Genomic DNA, 21941 nt, shown 5'->3' with positions numbered 1-21941 from the left:
TCTACTTATTGGCTCAGGAAAGATCTGGGTCTTTGGGTCCTGAAATCCTTGATTGGAGACAGTGAGCCATTCATTTGTTCTTGGAGCCTCAGTGTCTGAGTAGAAGACTAAGAGGTGACAAAGTGTTTGACAAATGGGAGTGGCTCTGGCACCAGAGGTCCGGTCTTGGCCTACCATTAACCTTTTAGCTATAGGACCAATTGGAGGTGGAGGAACAGGTGGCAGGGGGATACTTGGGCGTTCAAGGCAGCAGCTTTTACAGAAGCATTTTGTTATTTTAGTAGCCAGTACAACTGTCCTAGTGTGTGCCAGCTAAATGTCAGCCCTGCTGAATGTATTACTAGTTAATACCTTGTATGACTGTTGTGAAGATCAAATATATAATGTACATGGGAGCACTTTTAAACTGTCACAGACTCCAAATTGTCACTATCCCTGTTATTAGTGTGATATAGAGCAGTGTGGTATGCTGGGAGGGAGAGCAGAAGAGGGAGTCTCTACGATAATGACACAGGCAGAAAATGACTTTTTTTTTTTACCATTTATAAATGGTGAAATAGATCATTTGAGTCGCCCTATAGCTCTTAAGGAAATTGAATTTGTAACTAAATAACTTGCTAAAAAAATCTCTAGGCCCAGATGGTTTCACTGGAGAACTCCACCATTCATTTAAAAAAGAATTAAAACCAATTCTACTCAATCTCTTCCAGGCAACAGAAGAAAGGTTACACTCCCCAATTCACTTTATGAAACTGGTATTACCCAGATCCCCAAACCAGGCAGAGATAGTATAAAAAAAATTGGGGAGGCCAATATCCCTGATGAATATAGATGCAAAAGTCCTTTAAAAATATTATCAAGTAGAATTTAGCAACGTACAGAAAAAAATTATACAGCCTGACTAAGTGGGGTTTATTCCAGGCATGCAAGGCTAGTTCAATATTTGAAATGGCCAGTCTAAGAAACCGTTTGGCAGTTTCTTTAAAGACTAAACATGCAACTACCATGTGACCCAGCAATTTTACTCTTGGGCACTTATCCCAGAGAAATGAAGGCATGTTCACACAAAAACCTGTATGTCAATACTTTATATAAACCTGTACAAAGCCCCAAATTGAAAACGACACAGGTGTCTTTCAGTGAGTGAGTGGCTAAACAATTCTGGGACATTCATACAATGGAATACTATCGGCACTAAAAAAGGATCAATTATTGATACATTCAAAAATCTGGATGAATCTTCAGAGAATTATGCCAAGTAGAAAAAAAACACAAATCCGAAAGATGACAGGTTGTATCATTCCATTTATATAACATCTTTGAAATGATAAAATTATAGAAATGGAGAACAGATTAGTGGGGCCAGCAGTTAAGAAAGGGGTGGAAGTGGGTGGAAAGTGAGTGTGGCTGTCAAAGGGCAACATGAGGGATCCTTGTGATGATGGAAATGTTCTGTATCTTGACTGTATCCCCGTCAGCATCCTGGCAGTGACGTTGTACTATAGTTTTGCAAGACGTTACTGTTGTTACTCAGGAAACTGAGTAAAAGGTGCGTGATATCTGCCTACATTATTTCTTACAACTGAGTATGAGTCTACAATGATCTCAATATGAAAAGTTTAACTTTAAAAATGATTGAAGATAACAGAGAGCTTGCTTATGTTGGCTATCTCTGTTGATACTGACGGTATTAAAAATGAAAACAGAGACATAAAAATATTTACTCAATTCATTTTCAAATAGCAAACCATGCCTAATATACATGAACACAAATAGCGTATTTTCATGAAAAATAGCTATATTTTAAAACAAAGGAAAATTCGTGAGAAGGGTGGCATTGTTTTGCATTTTCCAGATCTCTGTAATGTCTGGTTTAATAGGCGAGAGCTGGATTCTCACACATGCTTTTGCATTCTGCCTCTTGCAAGATGTTGTTTTAGTTGAAGTATATGAAGACAATCCAGCCCCATTTTGATATGTAACTGGAAAAGTGTTTTAATAGCCTTTTCATATTTTTGTAGATATTCTTTTTTGATACTACACAAAAACTTGACAAATGATAGTTTTTTTAAAGACTAGTTGCAATGTCCAACCTCAAACTATATTAATGAACTTTCCATACTCCATGACAAAAAAAGGATCCATTTATCTATCTTGCACTTTGAAGGTATCCATGCCTGAATTTTGGCCTTGAGGAGCCCCTGCGGGCGTCTGGCACCACCAGGGTTCCTGGAGCACACTTTGCGGACCATTGTCCTAGTGCTTCGGTCTGAGACCTGATATAGGTGCCCCATAAATGCATTGTATTGGATGATGGAATATGTAAACTCTTAGTTCAAAAGACTGCCCAGAGACTTGGCAGACGACGTGAGTAGAAGTAGAGCAGGGTTTCCCCAGGAAATGTACGGTAGCAAATATATATCATACAATACAGGGCTTCTGCCTCTTTGGTGCTTCCCCAAGGTGGCCCCATGTTGGTCCCTGTGCCATCCTGTTATAGTGTATCCTCAAAGAGGGAGGGGCTCCTCTGCAGTACGTCAGCCTCGTTGGCGACATTTCAAACACTTTTAAAGACATTTTATTCTCTTTTTATAGATGAAGATGTTGAATGATTGCAATGGCTTTTACGGGGAGTCAGAATGGGGACCAGGTGCCAGAACTCCTGACCCTGTTCCCATCCATATCCCCAGCAGAGCAATGAATGGCCCCTTTTAGCTGCTAGGAACCAGCTTATACTTAGCTTTTCTCCTAACAGGAGCATAATGGTTCCCACACGAATCTAAACCAATGAAACAAAGAGTCCTTTCCCTTTCACAGTGAATAGTAACCCAGGAGAGCTCACTGCCACAAGTTATTATTATAGCAAATAACTAAGCAAGGATAAAAACAAGATCAGACACTCGTCCGAATAGGGAAAACCAAGGCAAGCTTTTAAGTCCATTTTCTTTGAAGCAGTAAACGGTCACTAACTCAAATCTGGGAAGACATCTCAGGAAGAGATGATTAGGTGTGGTTTTAGTTTTGTTCTGTCTTATAGGGAAAGGTTTGCATCTCATTCTAAAACACTCTGGGCAAATCTGAGAAGGGATTAGCTACAAAACTCTTATGGAGGCCCTGATGGGTTTTCACTTACAACTGTAGACGATAGGCACCCCTTTGTACTCTCCAGTTTGTCCTTGAGGGAGCACAGTGCAGCACTTCGTAATGGTTTGTTTTCCTGTGGCTTTCTCTGAGAACTCCTGGTAGGCAGGGGCTGTGCTTTAGTCACTGTCTCAACCCTACTGCCAGCACAGAAAGCCGCATAGCATTCGTGCTCAGTTATTTGTTGAACTAATGAATTCCATTTAACCAGCTAGGTGTTGAGTCATTGTTAAGCAGTTAAATAGAAGCTTATCATTCCAGGTTGTTCTAGAATTCTATGGAAAATATCCTGGGATTCCATTCAGGGGGAAATTCAGTTGTGTGTGATGTTGCTTTTCCTAAGCTTCCTAAATTATTTTTAATTTGTCAAGCAATAGGACTTCTGGGCTCCAAATCCTGTTTTAAAATGCCTCTTCTCTCTCTTCCCTCAGACTCTGATATCAGGCGCAAGGATTGGGCTGGTATGCCATAGAGTCAGAAATTATTTGAACAGTGTTACAACCAGAAATTGTGTTCTTGGGGTCATGCCAGGTCAGAAGTCAAAGGTCCCAGCCCCTTGAGGCATCTTGGAAATTGCTGCATGCATTGTAGTTCTTTCGAGAAAAATATGGACACAAGACTATTGTCCTATACATTTTCTTCAAATTCTCATGGGTTTTGTAAGTATATCCATGCTTTAGAAGAGCTCTTAGTTCAATTCAATTATAACACATGTAAATATAATAACAACAACAATAAAAAACTCTAGATAATAAAACACCCTCAAACCCCAGCCGGTGGCCTCTTTATAACAGCAATTAAAGAGTCCTCAGAATTGTTATAATGTGATTTGATTCATGTTTGGGAATCCCTAAGGAATATATGAATAGAGGATTTCACTGTGGTTTGTGGCCGTTAACAGGACGCATATATATAATAGTAACTACAATTTTAACTCGAATTTTCTTCATCTATATGTGTTATTCATTCAGTAGTTATATCTACTATAAAATAGACACTAAGCAAGGTGACAAAAAATAATTTTTTAAAACAAGCACTTGTATATTCCTTACTATATGCCAGGCACTATTCTAGATACTCTATTATTCAATTGAATATCCTAATGACCTTATACTCCAGGTATTTTATTTGATAAGAGTTTATTGTCTTGTGGGGAGACAAACAATTAAACAGGTAAATATAAAAAAAAAACATGGTGGATGCAGTGGTAAATTCCAAGCAAATTATGGGGACACATGAGAGAGACATGTGACTCATTTTCTCCTTAACACCAGGGTTGAGGAGAAGGTAAGGAATATTGACCTAAGTCATTATTCCTTCTCTCACGTATAGTTACTTAAACTCTCCTGGTTTGAAAACATTCTTTAATATTTTATAATGGGTAATCTGATGTATACCAATGTGTTCAGTATATTTCCAAATATTAAAATATTAGGCTTTAAAATATATCTATCTTATTCTTAAAATGTGGACGAAATCTAGCTTCTGCTACTTTGAACCATCTGTTGGTTCAAACTGTGGGGAGAGCCACGAGCTTTATTCCTTAAGAAATAAGAATATGTGATGATTAGGTAAATTATTAAAAACCAAATCTGGATAACTTAGCGTGGAACCCCTTGACTGAAGTTGCAAAATGGTGCTCACAGTCTGAATTCAGAATCCAGGTCTGTTTTGTTTGACTCTATACAATGTTTGCAAAAAACCTGAGGCAATGTTAAAACTCGGAAATTTCACATAAAAACTGGTGGATTTCTCATTAAAACCAAGATTTTTTTTCTGTTTCCCTTTGGGAAAAATGAAATAGCTGGTAACGAGGCCAGTATTTTGGCTTGGGCAACAATCTGCTTGCCCTAAGAAACAGCTGTTGTCTCAGGATAACACGAGTTGGTCTTAAAAGAATGAGTAACTGGGGTTTGGGAGGGGGCATTGAGACAGATTGCGTGGTTTAAGAAAAGAGGATTCTAATGTGTATGGTGAACTACAAGTGGTTCCATGATGCAGGAGTATAAAATTTGAGTTAAGAGGAATAAAGATGAGGTTGGAGAGGCCCAAATGGGCTAGATTGGCAGGTTTTGCATGAGATGTTACGGAGCTTGAACTTGATCTTGTAGGTGGTGAGCAGACATTCAGGTTTTAAGCAGGCAAGTCACATGGTCAGATTTCTGTTCCAGCCAGACCATTGTGGTGGCAAGTGGCAGGAGAAGGTAAGGACACCCAGCCTGGAGGCTGAGAATCTAGTTAAGAAGCTATTATAGTTAGCTAAGAAAGATACAGAGACGGTTGAACTCTGGTAGTGATAGTGAGGATGGGAACAAATACACAGAAGACTTGAGAAGTATAAAGGAGCATAGACAAAATTCAAGAGCTTATAGAATATGGCATAAGAGGACGAGGAAGGAGACCAGGAGAACTCCTATAATTCTAACTACTGGGTGGATGGTGGTGCCATTTAGGATGGGAGGAGATCACAGAAGAAAGAGCAATGTGGAAAGGAGGATAACGCTCATTTCCAGACCTGTTGAGTTTGGGTGTCTGTGTGAATGGCCAAATAGAGATATTCAATAAGCAGTTAGATATAGAAGCTGTCTCATTTCCTTTGGGCTTCTATAAGAAAATCACCATAGACTGGATGGCACATATAAAACAGAAATGTATTGCTCACAGTTCGGGAGCTTGGGAAGTCCAGGATCAAGGCACCTGGAGATTCTGTGTTTGGTTGAGAACCTACTTCCTGGTTCATAGACGGCTGTCTTTTTGTTGTGTCCTCATGTGGCAGAGGAGTGAGGGAGCTCTCTGGAGCCTTTTTTTATATGGGCACTAGTGCCATTCATGAGGGCTCTATTCTCATAACCTAATCACCTCTCAAAAGTCCTACCTCCAAATGCCATCAGATTGGGGATTAGGTTTGAACATACGAATTTGGGGCAGTGGGGGGGGAGGCACAAACCTTCAGTCTGTAGCAGAAGTCAAAGGCACAATGAAAGTGACTTATTTAGAGGTAAAATTTTGGTCATCATCAGCACATCAGTGATTGTCAAAACTAGGAGGGTGCTTAAATCACCCAGGGAGAGTAGAGTATATATCCGGGAAGGGCAGTGAGCAGAGGATGAGCCCTGGGGAACACATCTTCTGATGCAATAACACGCAGCCTCTAACAACTACTGGATATATTTTTGTAGCTCAGACCAAAATTTCATTCCTGCTTTTTCAACAGAATGGCTTTCTTCTCTTCACCATTTCCTTTCTCACATTCATTTCTCCTCTTATTCCTCCCTGGTTTACCTTACGACTTCATCTTCCCCTTCGTTTTAATTATAAAATATATCACATACAAAAAGAGGCCATTTAATGCATATGTATGGTTCAAATAAGAGTAATAAACATAGTACCAGCTGATGAAATAGAGCAATCCAGATTGTAACCTTCCCTGATTGTCTCTTCTCTTTCTTTTCAGACGTGATTACCACTACCTTGAATTTTGTGGGGGTTTTTTCACATAGTTTTATCATATATGATTATCACTAAACAATACTTTGCTTTTGTGAAATGTTTATATAAATGGTTTAAAACTGTCATTTTGTGACAGTCTTGTTTTGATGTTGTTTTTCAATATTATGCTTGTGAGGTTCATCTTTGTGAATACATGTAGCTGTAGTTCCTTCTTTCACTCCCCTTTAGTCCACTGCATACCATAATTCATTAATTCTCCCATCAGTAGATATTTGGGGTGTTTCAGGGTTGTGGCTGTATGAACAGTATCTTTACAAACATTCTTGTCCATATGTTTGGTGAATATCTGCACCTAGAATATACCTACAACTGGAATTGCTGAATGTACCGTGTGGGCAGCCATACTCTTTTCCAAAGTCATTGTACCAATTCACAGCCCCACCTGGAGTCCTCATCCTTTTCTAAATTAAAATGTTAATTCTGTTGTAAAGAAACCTATATTCATTAAATCATTGTTAAGTAGAAAAAAATTACCATTGTTCTAATACTCAACGACAAAGAAAAGGATGATTTTCAGCATCCTTTCCTCACTTTATTTCCATGTCACCCTTTTTTCTCCTTTCAATTCATTTATTCTCCATTTTTCCTTTCACAGATTCATTCTAAAGACCAATCTACTCTTCTTTACACTTTTTAGTTCCTGTTCTCTTTTTCTACTCTTTTTATTCTTTCAACCCCACCCCACCCTTTTCTCTGCCCCAGGCACTTGAGGAAGGGCCACCCACATTCCATAACCTGAAATTTCTGGTGGATTCATGAGCTGGAGCAAAATTCCCACATCAGAAAAGCAGGAGAGGCCAGATTTCTGGTGGCTTCTGGAAAATCCCACCCTGGGCTCCCTGCTGAACCGAGTGCAAACTGTTTTGTTTTTTTCTTTTTAAAATGTGTCATCGGTGTTCTTAGCCTTTGGGGACCAGCGGATATGGGGACTGTTGAACTCCCTCTCTGTTTCCTGTGTGGAAAGGTAAACAGCACTGGGACCTACTCAGTATTTCCCAGAGGTTATTTATGAATGCAGCCCGAAGTTCTGAAAATAGAAACGTCGGCCCAGAGAGGTGTCCCCAGGTGAGTGAGGCAGGGCCTGTCTGCTGTTTACTAGAAACAGACAGCTATGGCCTTCATAGAAAGAGCAGAGCAGAGTCAAGTTCCCTGCCAGGGCAGGAGAAAACTGAGTCACTTCCTCTTGTCCACAGTGTCAAGGAGGGATGCAGAGGCCGCAGGACCCCTGGAAGATCTGGGCCCCCTTTGTGGCTGAAACGCTTTCATTGGGTCCCAGCCACCTGACATTTGGCCACCTTGGCTCTGGGCTGTATGATGCACCTCTGTAATTACCTTTGGGGGATTTCCAGAGGTGAGGGGGCTTCTCTATGGGTACCTGTACTGCAGCAAACATGGCCTGGGTGGGTTATCACTGAGCTCCATTTCCAGTCCTTCTTCACTTTATCACACACTCGATCACTTGGACAGGTTTACAAAAGACTGATACCTGGGTCCCACCCCCAGAGATTCTGATGTAACAGGGCTGGAGTGAGGCCTGGGCATCGGGATTTTTCAGTGTTCTCCAGATGATGTGAATGTGTAGAGAAACACCGCCTAAGCTCACAGCTGAACTATCTGTTGTTTTCTAGTATTTGCTTTAACAACTACCATTGGTGGAAGCCTAATATGCGGCAGATGAGGTGTTAAACTTTGAACACCCATTAGCTCACAACGATTAGCCCTGGGGTAATGATAAGGAAACAAAGACTCAGAGAGGTTAAGGGATTTGTCCAAGTGTGCACATCAAAATTCAGATTTAAATTCTGGTCTTTCCGACTTCACTGCCTGTGCTCTCACCGCTGAACCAGTTTCTGACTAACTGCTTAACCATGCTGCCGCTCTTTTGGAGGACTATCAAGGAAGCTTTGGAGACTGGGAGAGCCCTTGCATTCAATGCAGCAAGTTAATATAATTTAAAACAGGAATGAGGCAGAGATAGAAGAATGCAAGGGAGTGAGGAAAGAGGAGGGAGTTGCTCAATTTGAATTTGGGATCAAAATCGGTTCCACAATGGAATCTTTCTTTCTGCTGTTTGGATGAGCTGCAGTCATCTGCTCCTGTTTGGAGGCCCAGCTCGTGTGGGGACAGGCAGGCCCAAGCAGGGCTCTGACTCAGCGCTGATGGCAGACACAGAGGTGCTCTCGTGCCTGCCACGTCCATACGTCACAGCCCCTGGGGCACCTGGCACATGTAAATCCCGTAGCACCTAAAACCAATGAGGTCTACTGAGATCCCTAATCCCAGTGGGATTTAAAAAAGGGATCCAAAGCAGTATTTTTCAATTTGTAGGCTACAGACCCCTAGAGATATGCAAATATATTTTTAGGGACCCATACATTTTATGACTTTGAAAGTTTTGGATCATCTGATGGCTGTTTAGAACAGAAATGTTATGGGATTGCAGAGCCTGTGTCTGCTTTTATGTTTACAACCAAGCATCACTAAGCCATCTGATGAAATGATTTTTTTTTTTAATCAAAATAACAGAGAAGTATCAGTGTTATTTTCCCAGCTCCTCTGTGCAACTTTCTCTCCCATCTTTCTTTTCTGGGGCTGTCGTCTCACTGCAGAGGCAATCGTGTTGAATTCCTGTCCTGGAGAAGCCTTACTGAGGCAGTGGGGATGGAACTGGGTCATGCAGCGAGGACAGGACATAGATAGGGAGGGAGAAAGGGCAGGGTGAAGGCAAGGCTGCGACTCTTATCAGGTCTACTCTCTTCCAGTCCAGTCTGTCTCCCATGGGTAGAAACTTCAACTGGAAGTAGTGTGATACTTTATGAAGAAGTAGAGTTAATGGATTGTACATAATTTTTAAAAATTATGTAAGTAAGAGTCATGACTTCTACTTAACCTTCACCTTAGCACAAGGTTAGGAGTGAATTTTGTTACAAGATACACATATTTGAAAAATTAAACTGTTCTTGTATTGAAATCTGGCTTTCCATTCCCGACATGGAAGACAAAGGTCATTCTGCTTTGGATTCACTTAAAAGCTGAGTGATTGATAGCAGGTACTGGCAAATATTTAGGAAAACCATTTTGGCTGACTTGGTAACCAGCATAAATACATGTTTTGATTTTCTCCATGTCACTCCCATAGGCTGAATACCACATTAGCACGTCCAGATTTTGGAGAGAAGGTTTAGGGACTACTCCGGAGTCACAGGCAGGGACTCCGTGGTCTCCCAGGGCTAAACGCAGTGAGTTGGGGAGGCTGAGAATGTGCAATTGGTCCATTTTTCTTGAGGAAGTGGTCTCTCACATTAACAATGCATTTTTTTCTGGAACTGCAGTGTTTGATTCTGAGTCATCTCTTTCTTTCATCGTAAGTGCAATAACATCCCATTAGGCGCGTTTGATGTTTTAAGCACAGAATCAGCTAACTTGAAGTAGCATCAGTTGGAAAGTTTCCCCTCCTAGCAGCGTCACTTTCTTATCCTTCTTACCTTCTTTCCACATCCCCCTGAAGGGGACCAAAATTTTGCCGCCCCAAAAATATGTCTTTTGGGATATTGGCTTTAAGCTGGTTATTAAGAAATAAAAGACCCAGAAATAACTTTTGACCCTCTCCCTTTCCTGCCAAAGGGAATTCAGATAGAAAAATCTGCTTTGGGAAAGGAACCTTAGCAAAATCACCTTAGCACATATGAATTAAAGCAGGGAGGATCCAAGCAAAAATCTGTTCGCTAGATTCCCCGCTGCGTCCCATGGTTTCTGGGTGGCCCTGGAAGAATTTGTTTACCAAATGTTGGCTCTTTCTCATCTATCTGTGAATTGGCTACCTCCCCTCCTTAGTCCAAAATGACATACTGGGGGTGCCAAAAAAAAAAAAGGACGCAAATGGACACTTTGGTTGCTCACACAGTAGTTTGCCATCATCAGAAGTGTCTGGACACTGATGGTAACCACTTTGAGCACCTCTTGTAATTTCAGAAGTCAAACGTGACTTGTATTCATCTTTTGTTATTGGTATATATATATATATATATATATATATATATATATATATATATATATATAATTACAATTTTAATACAGTTTTCCTTTCTTAGAATGTGTATACATTTTTTGGGCACCCTCCGTATATCCCTCATTTTGTTTCACTGTCCTTGGAATTTTCATGCTTATGTGAGCTCTCTGTGTACACGTATTAAAATTTGATTTTCTTCTGTTAGTCCGCTGTATGTCATTTGAATTGTTTGACCAGCCAGGAGAACTAAAAGGGTAAGGGGAAAGTTTCCATGGCTCTGACACCCCCGAGTGCCCTTTGCCCACTCCTCCCTCTGTGTACCACTCACTGCAGAGGCAATCAATGTGAAATCCATCCCTAAAATGCCAAGCCTCCACTTATTTTTATTGTTTTATCAAAGCCTAGGACACAGCATTGGAGAAGTTCTAGGGCAGCTGTGCCACTAACTAGCCGGTGACTTTGCCCAGCCAGGATGTAGACAAGCAAAGTGCTAAACATGATCTTGCCCTCACCCTCAGACCCTGTTACCTTTGTCAACAACAGAACATCCAAACCTATAGAAAAGCTTTGTAAGAGTTTATCTGAGCCAAAAATTTGAGGACATGCCTAGAAGCCAGAACACAACAGACGGAGCAAATGCTCTGGAGAATGGCCATTTTGCAGCTCTTTTCATGCATTTAGACTCAAAGGAGAAAATGTGAGGAAGGTGACATGAAATCCACTGATGGTAGGTTAAGGAGGCAGGAGAAAGCAAAGCAGGAAATCTCTAGGATTGGATGAAAAGCAAAATGGAGAACAGACTTCTTTTACCTTGGTGGGTACAGGACAGTTAGTATTCAACATTTACGTAAATAGAGATGCTATACGGGCAACAAAATAACAATGAGGTGTTCCGTGGTCTTGTGCTCTTGTGCCTGTGGTTGTGCCTTCAAGGGATCTGGAAAAGAAAATTACTCTGACATTTCAAAGGTATGTTATCCTAGATGCACAAACATAATAGACAGGGCTAGTTTATGATAAAGTTTGACCTTTTATCAAGGAAGCTACCGGCCCAGGACGTGACTACGTACCATGATCTGCTTAGTTAGGAATTTGTATGTGCAGACCATCCTGTGTGGTTATTGTCGGTCACCGAGTTTGTAAGGCCTGTTGTGCAGCACCCCTGAGCTTGTCAGGTGTAGTATGTAGCCCCTTTTTCATTCACACCTTCCTGTCACAGTGCCGGAATCCTGGCCTGGCAACAGGCTCAACGTCCACACCTTCGCTGGGCTGGACCAACTCCTGAAAGTGGGGTGTGGTGGCCGATCGGACAGGTATAACTAGGAGGTTTTTCTGGTGTTAACTAGCTGTGTTGACCTAGAGCAAGTTACTTCACACCTCTAAGCCCCGGTTTCCTCACATGTAAAATAGGGATAATAACAGTTCTACTTCATATGTGTAGGACTATTGCAGATTGAATGAGAAATATATGGAAAACACTTAGCACAGTTAACTATTGGTGATGATGATGATGGTGACGAAGATGCTGCCTTCCAATCCCACTCCTCCAGGGTGTTTTGAGGGCTTCAGCCAATGGTTACCAGGGGAAAGCCCTGTCTTGACTCCAAGCTGGATGCTCTTCCTCTTCCCTCCCTTGGGAACTTTATTCGCACTGGTACAAATTCCATGATCAGATCCTAGCATCCTGGCTGACATGCTTTGTTGCAGAGAGCAACAAACTGTTTCTCCTGCTGATTCACAGAACTCAACACTTGACTTTCCTTTTCTTCTTCTTTTCTTTTTTGTGTGTGTGTGTGTTATTTTTTTACATTACAAATTTTGTTCAGTTACAGTTGACGTTACATAGTTATTACAATATTATTGACTATATTCCCTGTGCTGTACTTTATATCCCCATGACTATTTTATAACTGCCAATGTGTACTTCTTAATCTCGTCACCTTTTTCACCCCATCTCCTATACCCCTCTATCTGGCAACCATCAATTTGTCCTCTGTATCTATCAGTTTGCTTCTGTTTTGTTTATTTGTTTATTTAGTTTCTTAGATTCCACATATAAGTGAAATCACATGGTATTTGTATTTCCCTGTCTCACTCATTTCTCATAGGATAATACCCTTTAGGACCATCCATGTTGACCTGGACTTTTCTTGCCATTTGTTTTCCTTAAATTTATAGCTCAAGATGAGGGGTTCTTGTCTCTCTAAGATGAGGTATTCTTCCACCTGACTCCCTCGGAGTGCCCATCCATCAATTCCTCTAGCCACAGCCTTGGCTCTAGTAGTGAAGAGTGGGGGAGCTTGGATTCTAGTAAAGGAATAATTCCTCCTTCCCCACCATGTACCCTCCACCCAATTCAAAAAGTCCTTTGGAATCTGGCTATTTCCTTTGTTTCTCTACAAGTTTCTCCCTGCAGAGGTTCATGTTCCTTTGAAACTAAGTTGACTATCACTGACCTGGAGTTTCACTATTGAACTGATTTGTACTCTGTGGTGGCTGGATTATAAGAGTTCTCTGCAAATTCTGGAGCTGTACTTGTGCAGAGGTTTGCCAGTTACATGCTGCACAAATGAAGTTAAAAATGAACTTTTTGCAGTTCTTAAGTCTACCACATCTTTCCAAAAAATTTTTTTCCAATTTTTCTTCCCATGTATCCAGATCTAGACTAGAATTATTCTTTCCTTCTATGTATCAACTGAGGTATGATAGACTCCTATCTCAAAGAGGTTTTAATTTTTGTGGAAACATATATACGGCAAAGAGGATGGATTTCAGTGTATAACCCAGTGAATTTTTACATAACACACACACAGGTATGTGTATATCTGACCTCCCAGATTAAGATATACAATATTTTCAACATTCCAGAAAGTTCTCTAATACTCCCTAATGCCCCTTCCTTCTTCATACCAATCGCCACCACAGACAATATGACTTTAATGACTTCTATCATCAGGGATTAGTTTTGCCTGTTCTTGAAATTCATATGAATGGAATCATATACTATGTACTGTTTAGTGCTTGTCTTCTGCTTATCTTACATATCTGTAAGACTCATGCTGTGTGCAGCAGTGGTTGTTTTTATTGCTGTTTTTCTATTGTACGCATATTCCACAATGTCTTCATTCTACTGTTGATGGACATTTGAGCTGTTTCCAATGTGGGGTTATTTTGACATATGCTGCTATGGAAATTCGTGTACATGTCTTTTGGTGGGTAAGCTCATTTCTCTTGATTGTATACCTAGCAGTAGGATTGTTGCTTTTAAGGAAAGCATAGTTTAGCTATAGTAGAGATTGCCAAATGGTTTTCCAAAATGACTACTAATCTACATTCCCACCAGTAAAGTACGAATCCACGAGTTGCTCAATATCCTTGTCAACACTTTGTCATGTTGGCCTTTGAATTTTAATCATTTCTGTTGTGTGTATAGTAGTATGTCATTGTGATTTTAATTGGCATTTTCCGATGCAGTCCTAATGTGAAGTAACTTTTGTATGATTATTGGCCATTTGGATATCCTCTTTTGCAAAGTGCCAGTTTCAGTCTTTTGCTCATTGGAAAAGTTGTACTATCTCTTTCTTTTTGTAGGAGCTTTCTACATATTCTGGACACTAATGCCATGTCATATATATATGAACACCTATTAGTCTGTGGTTTGCCTCTTCACTTTCTTGATTATTAATATATCTTTTGATGAAGGAAGAGTTCTTAATTTTATTATGGTCCAATCTGATTTTTAATGATTAGTGCATTTTGTGCCCTACTTAAGAAATCTTTGATTACTCCTAAAATCATGAAAATATTCTGTTTTCTTCTAGAAACTTCATTATTTAACCTTTCACGTTAAAGTCTGTAATCTATTTTGAATTAATTTTTGTGTATAGTGTTAAGTAGGGATCAAAGTTCATTTTTCCCATATAGATATACAATTGATTCAGGGCTATTATTGAAAGGACCATTGTTTCTTTCACTGAATTGCAGGAGTATTTTTGCTATAAAGTAGTTGTACATGTGTAGGTCTGTTTCTGGGCCCTCAATTCTGATCCATGGATCTATTTGAATATCAATACCATACTGTCTTGATTGCTGTAGCTTTATAATAAATCTTGTTATCTGCTATTATAAATCTTCCAATGTTATCCTTTGAGATTATCCTGGCTATTGTCATATAAATTTTAGAATCAGATTGCCAACTCTCTCTCTGCTCTCTGTCTCTGTCTCTCTTTCTCACACACACACACACACACACACACACACACACATACACACACACACCCTTCTCACATTTGATTGGGATTGCATTAAATCCATAGTTCATTTGGGGATAGAACTGACATATTGACAATATTGAGACTTGATACATGCCTCCACTCTTTAGGTCCTTAGTTCCTCTAAGCAATGTTTTGTCATTTTCAATATTGACAAATTTTTTAAAAATAAAATATATCTTTCCACTTGGCATAATTCTTTCCTTTTTATTGAGGGGAAGGAGTAGAAATACAAAAAACTATTAAAAATCAAATCCTGTTTCCAGCCTATTGATAACGCCTACAAAGCAGTCTAAAGGCTCCAAGGTAGCCTTAGTCTGGCTACTGCAAACCTCCTCAATGCCTGTATGTGCCTCATGTTCCCATAGACTCATTCAGGCCTCCCCACGTCTCTGCATTCCCGCTGTTCGATTCTGACTGTTTGCATCACTTTCTCATCCCCCAGTACTGATTTTATTTTGTTACTTACCTGAGGAAGTGTTTCAGCCTAGGTGTTTGTCTGCAATCTAGCTTAAGTAAAAAGATACTTTACCAGAAGGATATAGGGGCCTGCACTTGAACCTCTGAGAGGCTACTGACATTGCAATGTCCCATGCCTCCGCAGATATACCCTACAGATACTCTCTGCCCATTCCACGCTAGGCTTAGTCATTCTCCTTAAGTTTTGTTGTATCTAGTTAACGTATCCCTCAAGCAAATTTTCCCAAACTAAATATATCTGTATCTGGTAGGGTTTGGGACCATATAAAGCCTGCAGTGTCCCTTATCAAGGATCCTTGGGGCTCACATGTAGTAATTGCCCCCTACCTGCTCTTCCCTGGACTGACATGCCCCTAGGTTCACATCCCCTCCCTGACACTGACCTTTGGCAGGTTCACTCATGAGGTTTTATTATGTAAATCTCCCCAAGAATCTCATCACTGACTCCGTGGCAGGTACTTGGTTGGGTTGCAATGTCATCCACATGTGAATTGAGTGGGCCAACAGAATGAATGTTGACATGGCTGTCGGAGCACATGGCTATAGAAGCAGGGGTGGGACAAGGCTTTTTTGAGCTAAGAACAGCCTTTATGACCAGACCCTTGAGCAGAAGTGGCGTTGAAAGCCCAGTTGGTGGTCAAAATCCCTAGTTACAGCTGAGCTCCAGAAAATGGAAACCAGCAAACAACTGAGCAGCTCCCCTAAGCTGCTGGCCTCAAAGGCAGCCTATTCAGTGGTAAAATAAGAAAGAATCAATCTGAATGCTCTGGAGAACAACATTGTGAAGCTTTTCATTAATTGAAGTTTGGATGGAAGTACTAGAATCACTCTGGGAATCTCCCAAAATTAATTAACTGCTTGGCTGAAATGAATAAATAGAAAGCTTAAGAAAGGGGATTCTACTTCTCTGTCTACCATGGCTGGTAGGGTCCACTTGAGGGAGACTCAAAGGAAAGTCTAGGGCCAGAAGAGTGGGGTCGGTAGAGCTGAGCCAGACAGTGGCCCTCGGTTGGGTTGGCTTCCATCATAGAGCCTCCTCTGCCAAAAATGCCTTTGTTCAACTGGTCACTTGCTTGTTCAGACCTTGCCAGGAATCACCTCTTTGCCCACCTTTCCCAATGCCCCCATGCCTGGACTGGATGATAGCCATCCTCTGTGTTCCTACACATTCTGTGCCCTCCTCTATCATAACACCAACCCCTCTGTGCTGTGACTGGGGGTCCTGTTGTCAATCTTTGCCACTTGACCATAAGCATCTCCACGAGGAGGCATGTCTTAGTTCTCCTTACACCCCAGCTTCTATCACATGACCCGGTATGTGGCCATGCTTAATATGTTTGAACTGAATTGCCACGAGAAACCTACTGAGATGTTTTCATGGTTAACTTCTGTACTACCGTAATCAGTTGCAAGAAAAGCCTCTAAAGGTACAAATTGATCTATCCTTTAACTGGGAGTCTTGTAATTTTTATTTGCTAAAACCGGCAACTCTGAAACAGAGGCAGAGAACAGCCCTTCCCATTCCCCCTTCTCTCTAAGCTAGGGTAGTTGAGCATGTGGGTCACTGTGTGTATTTTTTTATTACTATTTTTTTAAAAAGCCATGTACTCTCACTTAATTAAATTTCACTAATTAAATCTTCAAGTCCACATGACTGTGCAATAAAAATATGGTATTTTGCATGCTCAGTATGTAATAACCTAGTTAAAATAAAATAAAAAGTTCACTATGTATATTTTAGTGGTTCCTAACCCACTGCCCATCACCAACCTGATGTGTATCTGAGCACACTGCAACCACACGAGCTGGGAAGGTATTTCCTGGTGCAGCAATGAGGAGAAAGCTCTTCTGTGTCTGTCCCCATGCCCCTTGGCACAAGTGGTTTGCACTAACGGTGGTAGAGTTGCTAGATAAAATATAGGATGCCCAATTAAGTTTGAATATCAGATAAACAACGAATTATTTTGTAGTATAAGTATGTCCCAAATATTGCCTGGGACAGACTTATATTGAAAAATGACTTATTGTTATGTGAATATACTTAATGTTATTTAACTATAGTTAGGCTGCATTAAAAATGGTTAGGATGACAAAAAAATTATTTGTTGTTATTTGAGAGTCTAATTTAACTGGGTGTCTTGTAATTTTTATTCACTAAAACCAGCAACTGTAAAACAGAGGCAGAGAACATCCCTTCCCATTCCCCTTTCTCTCTAAGCCAGGGTAGTACATGTAGTCATAAAGATTCTTTTTGGCGTGGCAATTCAGCTCCTGAGGTGGGTTACCACCCTCATAGGGTGAGGCACAGACAGTCTGGGAGGAAGGATGGGGTTCGAGGCCATGCTACTTCCTGGGAGTCTGAAAACTCTGGCGGGGGTGGGGCAATCCGGATGCCACACTGTAATCCCGGGTGTCATGGGCCCACTGTGGCTGCCCTCCATGGAAGGAAGAGACTGAATCCCAGGGACTGAAAGATCCTACAGGATAGGTCCTGACAGAAGTCAAAAATCAATGGCCCGAATACGCCTGTCATCGCTTCATCTCACACCAACGGTTACACCCAAGTCTTTAAGCTGCAAAGCCATGCCTGGGTACACTCCCACTGTAAGCAAACCCAATACCACATATAAAAATCTGAATTTGCCAAACATATAGTAGTGAGTGATTATTTTATCCTTTCGACAAAAGGGTCGACTACAGACTTTCTTTAATTAGTAAAACTCCCCTCATGCATTTAAAATGGGATGCCGTTCGGAAAAGAAAAACAGAACAAAGAGGCAGATTGACACATCACCCTCCTGAAAGGCAGGGATTGCAAAAGCAAGTTATTCCTGTAGAGAGACGGCCACTGGCAGATGTCTTCAGGCAGCCAGGGTGACCCTATGCACCAGGAAGTTTAGTCGTGTGTGAAGAATGGCTCCACTGCAGCAAGACGCTTTCCCAGGAGGTTCATGAAGCCAGCCTCATTGTGTTGTAGGCACACTGCAAGTGTGTGAGGTCAGGCTGCTGATGGCTTCCATCTGGGAGGTGCCCCCTCACCTTGGATGTGGGTGGGCAGAAGCTGGAGAGATGGAGAAGACGAGGCAGAGTGGCAGCGGGGAGAACTCACTGCAGTGGAATTGGTGATGGAGAGAAGAGGAGCAACTTGTTCAGGCTGAGAGGGCATGGGAACGAGGGAGGGAGCTGCCAACAAAGGACTGGAGGGGATTGCCTTAAGAAACTGCCATGCAGCCAGCATTTGGTGATGGTCTGCACCGAGCCTGGTGCCAGATTATGAAAACTTGGCAGTAGAAAAATGATGAAGATGGTAATAATTAGTATTATCATCACAACAATAGGAAAAATAATTTTTAAATAATTAAAGTAAAGATTTTAAAAGAAGAAGGAGAAGGAGGAGGAGGAGGAGGAGGAGGAAAATAGACAAAATCCTATCCTCCAGGTCATGGATTGATTTGTGTTTCCCCAAAAATAGATTTGTTGAAGTCTTAACCCCCAATACCTCAGAATATCACCTTATTTGGAAACAGGGTCCTTGTAAATGTAATTAAATTAAGATGAAATTGGAGTAGGGTGGGCCCCTAAACCTATATGACTGGTGTCCTAAGAAGACAGACATGTGACAACAGAGACACCCAGGAAGAATACCATGTGATGACAAAGGTAGAGACTAGAGTGATACAGCAGAAGCCAAAGAACACCGAAGACTGCCAGCAAACCACCGGAACCTGGGAGAGAGAGCTGGGACAGATTCTTCCTCAGAGTTCTCTAAAGGAACCAACCTTGCCAAGACCTTCATTTCAGACTCCTAGCCTCCAGAACTGTGAGACAATAGATTTCTGTTGTTTTAAGTCACCCAGCTTGTTACGGTAACCCTAGGAAACTAATACACACCATAATAAGCACCATTGTATTATTACTATGTGGCAGGCATCGTGTTAAGTGATTGACTCAAATTATATCACTTATTTTTCACCAGAGCCCTATGAAAAAGGAACTATTATTATTCCACGTCACAACCGAAGAAAGCGAAGCTTAGAGGCATGAGGTCAAGTCATCTTAGGTAGACACTTACACAACAAAGAGAGAAGTGCTTTGGGGTGAGAAACCTTCAAATCACACTTGAGCAGCAGTAACTTAGTTCATCCAGGTGTTAGGTAAGCCATAGTCAGCACTCAAAGGGAAAGAAATTTAAACTAGGAGTCAGGATAGGCAAGGTTATGCTGCAGTAATAAATGAGCCCTGAAATTCTGTCCCTGGAAATCTCTACCATATTCATTTACTGGGTAGAACATGTGGAGTGGCAAATCTAGATAGCAACTAAAAGGAAGGACAATGAAAGCAGCCGTGGTCATTTCAATCTGGGGAAGATAAAGATTCATGACTTTTAAATGATAAAGTTGCTAAAAAGAAAAAAACACTAGGTTTCATGATCAAATAGGAAGTTTCTTGATGGTAGCTAACTTGTGAAATATTAGTGGCTAAACTGTGGTAAAGTTTTTCACAGATTAAATGTGTCGTGATAAATAGGGTACCCATTTAATGCTTTTGTTTTATGTTGTTCATTTCTGAAATCGTCAAAATCTTTTATCACCTGTAGTAAACATTATATCTTGATAAAGTCTTTATCCAATACATACTAAATGCTTGCTTACTGTCTGTTGAATGACTAAGTAAAAATAAATGTTAGGCGTTCATACTATGAAATAAGACACAGGTAGAAAAAAAAAAATCACAGAAGAAAAAGGCAAAAAAAAAAAAAAATGGCCTTGGGATGCTTTTCTTCTCTGATGTTTGGGGATTCATGGGCTAGTAAAATCAAATGGAAAAATTGGACAAGTTAGCCAGTTAAGGAATTAAAAACTACAATGATCAACTACTGGCGCCATCAATAGATTCAAAACATTAGGCTGGATGTGGAATTAGGATAGGAACAATCTTTGTTGAAGTCTTTTAGTTTTTTGAGAATCTCACTGCATTGTCCCTATTTTCTCATTTTCTGAAGGCACAATGCACTAATTGGCACTGAGTTAAACCACTTGCCTTCCCCTCCAGAAGTCTTATAGACAAAACGGGGGGAAGGGGACGAGAGTGGGCAGTGGGGGGCTGGCATCAGCTATAGGAATGGACTGGGGAGAGTTGCTGCTCATTTTTGGCGGGTGGACAGTGCTGGCAAGGACAGTGCCCCTCCTGGTTCCTAGCTGTCTACCACTGAGCAGGGCAGGGTGGGGCCGTGGAATGATCTCTCTCGTGGGACAGCATCCAGGGCCATGGCTCCTGGACGCCTGCCGTGTCTCCCCAGGCGAACCATTCTCACCGGGATTAGCCTGAGGCCCAGTCACCCTTCCTCTCAGCACCAAAGCTGCATTTCCTTTCCTTCCCTCTGTACCCACCTGGAAAAGCTGTCTCTCTCTTGGCCTGCTTTGGTCCTGCAGCTCTCTGTGGAGGTTCCTGGCAGCAAAACAGTGAACCCAGCTCACAGAGCCCAAAACTTGGTTCTGGGGTCTAGGCCCTGTCGCTGGCACCCTGGCCCTTCCCTCTCAGTTTGCTGCCCACCCCCTATACCCCCCATCCCCATTTCAGTCCATCTCTGCTATTGCCTCTGCTTTCAGGCTCCTGTGGGGAGGGGAAGGGAGGGAATCCTTATTCAGTGCCTTTGATCCTCACAGGCAGGCAGGCTCCAGAAATGAGCCATGTTCACTTCCCTGGGGCTGAGAGAGGAGGCCCTCCAGGTGGGTCATAAGAAAGAAATGCAAAGATGAGTACAAAGGATATTTCCAAGAATTCTCACTTATAGCTGCACACAGGGAATGACATTTGAAGAGCCCTGAAAGGCAGCAAGGACTTTTTAATTGGTTAAATGGCATGGCCATTTGGGCAGCCAGGAAGGCAGGTAGATGTAACAATTAATACATCTTTATTGCTTTATAGGGCAATAAAAGAGAAATGGGATCCAGTGCTGTGGTCTGTTCCTTTTCACCGAGTTCTTGTTTAGATATGTGTTTGTGTCTTCCCAAGTTTAAACTTTCAGTGTTATATAACAGTTCCTCTTGGCTTATAACCAAATTTCAAGATTATCAGGAGGTGCCATGCATGAGTAGGGAGGTGGCATGGGGGATCCACGTGCCCCTGGGTTTCCTGGGCTGCTGTATTAGGAGAGGCTTTACTTACAGGTCACGGAAGAGTTGCTGGCAGTTAGGTCCTAGTGCCCGTTTTTGAAGTTTTTGGGCCATACTCCGAGCATCTCCGTTTTCAAAACTGTTAACTAGTAAAGGTAGAAATTCAATCACACTTTGCCCCTTGAAAACAACGTGGAACACATTGAAATGTCTGTACTGGCAGGAGCCACTTGAGAGACAGTCAAAATTTCCAGTTCTTCAAGTACTTACTTCAGCAGTGTGCTCAACCCTGGATGGGTAGTGTGACTCTTGGAAACAGTGTCTTGTGGAGCCCAGGTCCTAAATGTTTCCTCTCTTCCTTGCTTGCTTCTTCCTACTGAGTTACCATCTGCTAGCTGCTAATTAAAATGAGAA

The sequence above is a fragment of the Rhinolophus sinicus genome, linkage group LG07 (assembly GCF_036562045.2).
Source record: "Rhinolophus sinicus isolate RSC01 linkage group LG07, ASM3656204v1, whole genome shotgun sequence".
In the NCBI taxonomy this organism is placed as follows: Eukaryota; Metazoa; Chordata; class Mammalia; order Chiroptera; family Rhinolophidae; genus Rhinolophus; species Rhinolophus sinicus.
This window is presented reverse-complemented; position numbering follows the sequence as displayed.